Genomic DNA, 7,100 nt, shown 5'->3' on the forward strand with positions numbered 1-7,100 from the left:
GCCTTCAATATTAAAATGTGAAACAAGGAGAAGGCCGCCCACATTTGCCATTGTGTTGTAGATCTTCTCTTAGAAAAATTTTGGAGGACTTGTGTTGTTTCCTTTTCAGTAGCTTCTTCCCGTACAGATTTAAGTTGAAGCCAAGCACACAAGAGAGGCCTAGGAAGAAATACAGTTGGATGCATTAAAAATAAAATGAATGACTGAATCACAATCAATCAGTCAATCAATGAAAGAATTTCCTTTCTTCTGACATGAAACATTCTTCCTAAACTGTCATTCGTATGAGGTCAATGGTATGAGGTCCCTGTTGGGTCTTGAGTGGATATGAGCAGTGGCTAAGTGAATTAGTTCATCGCTTGAGTCTAGGCCCAGTTCACAGCTAAGAAAACAAAGCTGCCAGGCTTGCTGCCATTTTCAGTATCAATGGGCAACCACAAAACGCTCTCGGAGCACTATGTGATTCTTTCTCCTTGGTCTAGTTTCCAAATATCTTGAACATACTATGTTGTCAGTGGGACATTTTAGTTTTAAGCAGTTAGGAGTCAAAAGATTTTAATGAAAACAAAGAAATTAACTCTCTGGTGCCAGATGGATGTTCCCTGGACCTTAAGATCTCAGGTCTGTATTCCCATTTAGTCTTTGGATCTCAGTTTGTTGTGGTGGCAAAATGGCTGGCCGCCTCAACTGCAGTCTCCATACCAATAGAAAAATATGGTCTTATTTTATTCTTTAGAAAAAGAGGGAGAAAACTTTGAAATTTATTCTGCCTTTTCATTTTAAAACTCAGTATATCACTGGAAGGAAAGGAAACTCTTGGCCTGGTCTGGATGTGTATGCATTTCTGATGATATCACTGCACTCCAATGTGAGTATTAGTCGGAGCCATGTAGGAAATCTGGATCCCAACAGCTCAGTGTGTTCCTAGAAACATAGGAATGCATGTAGGGAGTCACCCAACAGTGAGCCACAGCTGTCAATGTGCATCCCCAACTTTACTGTAAACAATTACACTTGCTTTCTCCGTGTTTTGTTTTCTGCACTAATGAGATTCCCATATAGTAAAATACACGTTCTTTCAGGTTGTCCTCCATGAATGGTTCGATTTTGTGCTGCATCCCCTGCTCCGTGGTTTAGTGCAGTAAGTTAACTGTAAAGGGATGGTCTTCACAGGCAGCCACGGCAAGGAAGGTAAGATGTCTACCAGCCCTCGGGCCTGCAGTATTCTCAAAGGTGATAATAGTAGAAGGGCTGTGGGTAGCTTCAAATTACATTTTTTTTCTAATTGGCAATTAGTTCTAATTAACTTTTAATTAATATTCAATGTTTTCTTTAACAAATGGAACCCCGGTGAGATCACATCTGTTAATACCACTTCGTTTCTATTTTGGTGTTCTACAATTTTCCATTATGATTGTAGCAAATAAAACTTCAAGAAGAAGTGATCACCTTTAGTTAGGATGAGATGGTGCCTGGTTTAAAGTCAATGTCCATTAAATATAATTTTAACACATACAGAGAAAGAGAGAGAGAGAGACAGAGAGAGAGAGAGAGAGAGAGAGAGAGAGAGAGAGAGAGAGTTCATAAAATTAGATTTTACTCTATAATCTTAAGAGATAGTACCAGACATTAGAAGTTACAGCCTCTTATTTTATTTTAGTCTTTGAGTGTGTGTGTGTGTGTGTGTGTGAGTGAGTGCATTCGTACGTGCCTGCGTGTGTGTGTGTGAGTGTGTGTGCATGTGTGCGTGTGTGAGTGAGTGCGTTCGTGCGTGCCTGCGTGTGTGTGTGTGTGTAAGAGAGACGAGGGACTATTCTCTTCAGGGAAAATCATTTTCGAGAATTGAGAACTATCTAGAAAATCTTCCATTTCCTGTGACTAACACATACAATTTAAGGAATAGAAAGATACTTAAAGATCACGACCATGTCCATGTAGCTGCTTTAGCAATGTACCTGTCGTGCTATTCTGCACAATATTAAGTAACAAAACTAGAGAGCTCTCAAGATCCTTTAAAGACAGTTTAGCTGTGTCTCCAGTCCACTTCCCCCTGATTCTGCCTGGGTTCTGCTGCTCTCTGGTGCTGAGATGACTGCAGTTCCATGCTGTGTGATTATGAGCTGCTATTTGGTCCAGCCCACACTCTGGCCTTTGACACTCTCTCATAATTATCATTCTCTTTTTAGTACATATTGCACATATTCTTTTGGATCATCTCACTCTTTGTAGAGTAGGGTAATTTTCAGATATGCTTCTGCAATTGCTCCTTATTAAACAAACCTAGAGCCAGTATTTACCATGACGAAGAAATTGAGCTGAATAACTGGGGTCCATCAAGTCGTTTATCAGTTTTCATCCAGAGGTCAGAGTGAATAAACCGCAGATACAATTTACCATCTTAGGGACTGAACATTCCATTTCCTTGTCTTAGTTGAGAAGCCAAGAAGCAAAAATTTTATTTAAAGAAATAAAACTTGAATGATCTTCCTAATCCTAATGTTTGATATAGAGCTGTTGTTTAAGGGATAAATAATTTGCAGACTATTTCAGCACCTTTGAAGTAATAATTCAATATTTGTTTAGATAAATGGGCTGTATTTATTTTTGTTTTTGAAAATAAAAAAATTACTTACCAAACCTCAAATTCTCTTTTCCTTGGCAATCAAATCTTTTCACATTTTCAAGGTGTCATAGTGATAGGATTCCAAGGAAATAACTTTTCTTAGCAAATAGTTCTAATATGCAGATTATCTTTTAGGATTTAACAAAATAATAGTTGATGAGAATTTATTCTTCCTTCCTGAGTACATGTTTTATCAACTGCATATCTTGAGATACACTAGGTTCTGGGAGAGACTCTTCCTTTAGCTACTTGATAAAGCATGTGCAGCTGATGTTTTATGACTCATTTAGATCAGCAATTTTTGTTATGGCCTTTATGATGAAATTGAGGGATCCGTGACAATGAACCAGTCCCTTCTAGAGTCCAATTCCATTAGCTTCATTCTGGTAAATGTGTGTCATAGGCTCTGTATACATTTCTTGGGAAATGTTCCTGAGAGTGTTGAGATTTTAAAGAAGCTATTTCTTCCTGTTTATTGATACACATGTACTTGCAGCTCTTGGCATCAGGACCTTAAAATATGGAACCAGTCGATTTTCAGTAGCTTGGGAAATAATCACAGTGATATTTTTATTTTGAGTGGACCATGGAGGACACCTTCATTCAGTTACAGAGAGTCTGAAGAGGACTTCCAAAGGGCAGAGGGCCTCGTGGTAAGCACAAAGTGCTAACATAGGCTACTATGAAAACTATGGAGTGAAAAATACTGGTGAAATTATAAAAAAAAAATGGAATTCAATATCAGAAAATTTTAATTTAAAAATTAAAATTAATATATTAAAACATCATGAATAAAATTAAAAGAAAACTCAAATCAAGAGAAAATCCGTTCACTTCCTATTTGCAATCTCATTTTGGCAATTTCTCAGATGGATACCCACCCATCAAATGAGAACCCACATGTGGAAGAACATATATGAGTTGTCACTTACAGCAGCAAGGCTGGCAAGAGAAGCCAACCATCTAACAGCACAGAGTCCAGAAGATGATAGGGAGAGATTTTAGCTGAGCTGCTATACAAAATTATGTATACCTGAGCTATCATGTACCCACATGTGAAAAAAATATAAGTAGAGAAAATCTAACTGAAATGGAATGAAATAAACTGAAGAAAAATGTAAGTGTACTTTAATTGTATAGTTTTTGCTTCCATAGGAAAATAATAAGCTTTAAAAATATTTTTTTTAATTTTTTATTTTTTTTATTAATTTATTCTTGTTACATCTCAATGTTTATCCCATCCCTTGTATCCTCCCATTCTTCCATCCCCCCACCATTTTTCCATTATTCCCCTCCCCTATGACTGTTCCTGAGGGGGATTACCTCCCCTGTATATTCTCATAGGGTATCAAGTCTCTTCTTGGCAACTTGCTGTCCTTCCTCTGAGTGCCACCAGGTCTCCCCCTCCAGGGGACATGGTCAAATGTGAGGCACCAGAGTACGTGAGAAAGTCATATCCCACTCTCCACTCAACTGTGGAGAATATTCTGACCATTGGCTAGATCTGGGTAGGGGTTTAAAGTTTACCGCCTGTATTGTCCTTGGCTGGTGCCTTAGTTTGAGTGGGACCCCTGGGCCCAAATCTGCCTATCATAATGTTCTACTTGTAGGTTTCTAGGACCCTCTGGATCCTTCTACTTTGCTATTCTCTTATGCTTCTCTCATCTAGAGTCCCAATAGGATGTCCTCCCTTCTGTCCCAGTTTCCTGGTAAGTGAAGGTTTTCGTGGGACATGTCCCTTGGGCTAGTATGCAGACATAAGTGAGTATATACCATTTGAGTTTTTCCGTTTCTGGGTTAACTTATTCATTATGATCATTTCTAGCTCAATCCATTTATCCACACATTTCGGGAATTCTTTGTTTTTAATAGCTGAGTAGTATTCCATAGTGTATATGTACAACAGTTTCTTTATTCATTCTTCTACTGAGGGACATAATAAATTTATTTGAAAACTTTAAAATGAAGTGTGTGTGTGTGTGTGTGTGTGTGTGTATGTGTATGTGTGTGTCTTCATGTAGTATGTTTGTATGTACATGCAAGTGCATGTGCCAACAGTGACCAAAAGAGGGTGTTGGATTTCAGGAGCTGGACTCAAGGGTGATTATGAGCCATATGACATGGGTGCTGCGAACTAAATTCCAGTCCACTGAAAGAGCATCCTTAGCCATTTCTCCAGCTCCATGACACAAAAGTTTCTAGACTATCTCACTATTACAAGATTTATCAGTTTCAGAATTGCATAATTTTAATTCAGAAGATACTCTTAAAATCCATTTGTGAAACAATGCCTAAAATATTTAAAAAAATAAAAAGTTGAACCAGGACTAAGTGCCTCCTCTTTCACTGATGCAACACAAGGCAGCTGTGCTAGGGAAACAGGATTAAGAGGGAGGAAAATCAGAGACAGCCCCCACTCCCATTGTTATCAGACCCAGCTGACGGCCATGCAGCCCATTAAGTTCCTATGATGTTCCAGAGTAGGTTGGTACCCAGGAGTGGGTGTAGGAGGAGTATGGGGGAAATGGATGTAAGGATGAGACTAGGAAGAAAGGAGGGATTGGGACGCAAAATGAAAAGAAAAGTTAATTAATGAAGAGAGAAATGTAAGACATATTTTCTTAAGAAATATTTAATAATTAAAAATGCTATTGAAAGTATAATTAAAGCAGACTATAATGTGAGAACAGTTTTTTTGTTTAGTTTTGCTTATTTGTTTGTTTTGCCCTAAAGGCTGGGTTACTTAATTTACCAGACACCTCACAAAGATGAACAGGAAGTGAACAAGGCATGAAAGGCTCTCTACATGGCATGCCATGAGACAAATGCAAATCAGAGCAAGACACTGCTATCTCCTGTCAGAATGAGCAAAACCCAGTACCCTGACAACACCACATGCTGGCAAGGATGCAGAATAGCAAGGGCGTTCATTCAGTGCAAAAGCAGAGGAACAGAGCAGCCACTTTGCATGACAGTTTGGCAGGTTCTTTAAAAGTTAAAATGATCTTCCCATATGATCTATCAGTGGTGGGTTGGTTATTTCCTAAAATAAGATAAAAATCCTGTTTCCATATCCTCACAAAAACTTTCACAGAAATGCTCATATCAACTATATTTGCAACTGCCAAAAATTTGGAAGCAAACAGAACATTCTTCAAGAGAATAGGTTCACTGTGATAATCCAGACAATAGAATAGTATTTGTTGGTTAAAAAAAAAAATGACCTGAGTAAAAACGCAGAGAACCTATTGCCATATGGAAGAAGCCAATCTGAAAAAAAAAAAAAAAGCTTTATTATTCTTACTTTATAAAATTGTGGATCAGGCAGAGCTATAAGGTCTGTTAAGAGTATTAGTAGTTGGCAGCAGTTAGAAAAGAGAGAAAGGACAAAACAGCAGAGTGCAAGGGGGCATCTAGCATGGCAGAACTCGGTGCTAAGGTAGCTATGGGTTATTATCCTGTTTGTCACATCCACGGACTGATTGTACATCGCCACATTCTTGCCAGATGCAGACTTCACTGATGCTGGCAGGTAAACATCAGTTGATCAACAGTGACAGCAGCAGATGTTCCATGCTGTGAGGATGCTAAGGATAGAAGACTCTGTGTGTGGCTAGCAAAAGTACTGGGAAATTCCTGGACCTTCCTTTCAATTTTGCTGTGCATCTAAAATTCTCTGTTAAAAAAATTTATAAAATTGAAGAAGGTAACCTAGTCATGGGTTGGTTGAAAACATTCATAAAATGATATGGCAATGCTGAAAGAAACTTTTGAAGTCTCTAAAATATTTAAATTTTTCCTTTAAATTTTTCTTTGTCTCTATAGGCACTGTTGTCATATATATATATATATATATATATATATATATATATATATATATATATATATATGTATATATATATATGAAATAGCTCATTTTTGAATTCAGGATAATCATATCTAGGGACTATAGGAAGGGTGGAGTCTCTAGTCTCCATATGTTTTGAAGGCCTATGGCTAATGTGATTGTTATCTTCCAGGTCAGTTGCTTCTCAGACAAGCCCATCTTATGTTAAAAATTGATAGAGAGTTTTGTCTTTATTGGAAAGAGATATTAAATTGAACATTTTCGTTTAATTACAGAAATCACTATTTTACCCTAAAGTACATGGCAAACGCAGATGACCCTGGGGCAAAGTCTGGGTAAGGATGAAGAACAATTTAACTATTTTCTACAGACTTTTCCACTAAAACACTCTCTGCTTTGCCAACAATTTCCACTGCATTGCATGTGACCAGGAAAATTGGGATTTATATTCAACTGATTTACAACTGAAGGAGAATTATATTGCAAGTTCTTTTTTTTTTTTTTTTTTTTTTGGATCCATTCCCATTTTATTAGGCAAACACAGATGAGCTGTCAGTAACACATATTCATAATGTGATTTGATCTCTTTTGTGTCTATAAATCGAAGGTATTGTATTCACTGAATTTAAA

The sequence above is a fragment of the Acomys russatus genome, chromosome 2 (genome assembly GCF_903995435.1).
Source record: "Acomys russatus chromosome 2, mAcoRus1.1, whole genome shotgun sequence".
NCBI classification, from domain to species: domain Eukaryota; kingdom Metazoa; phylum Chordata; class Mammalia; order Rodentia; family Muridae; genus Acomys; species Acomys russatus.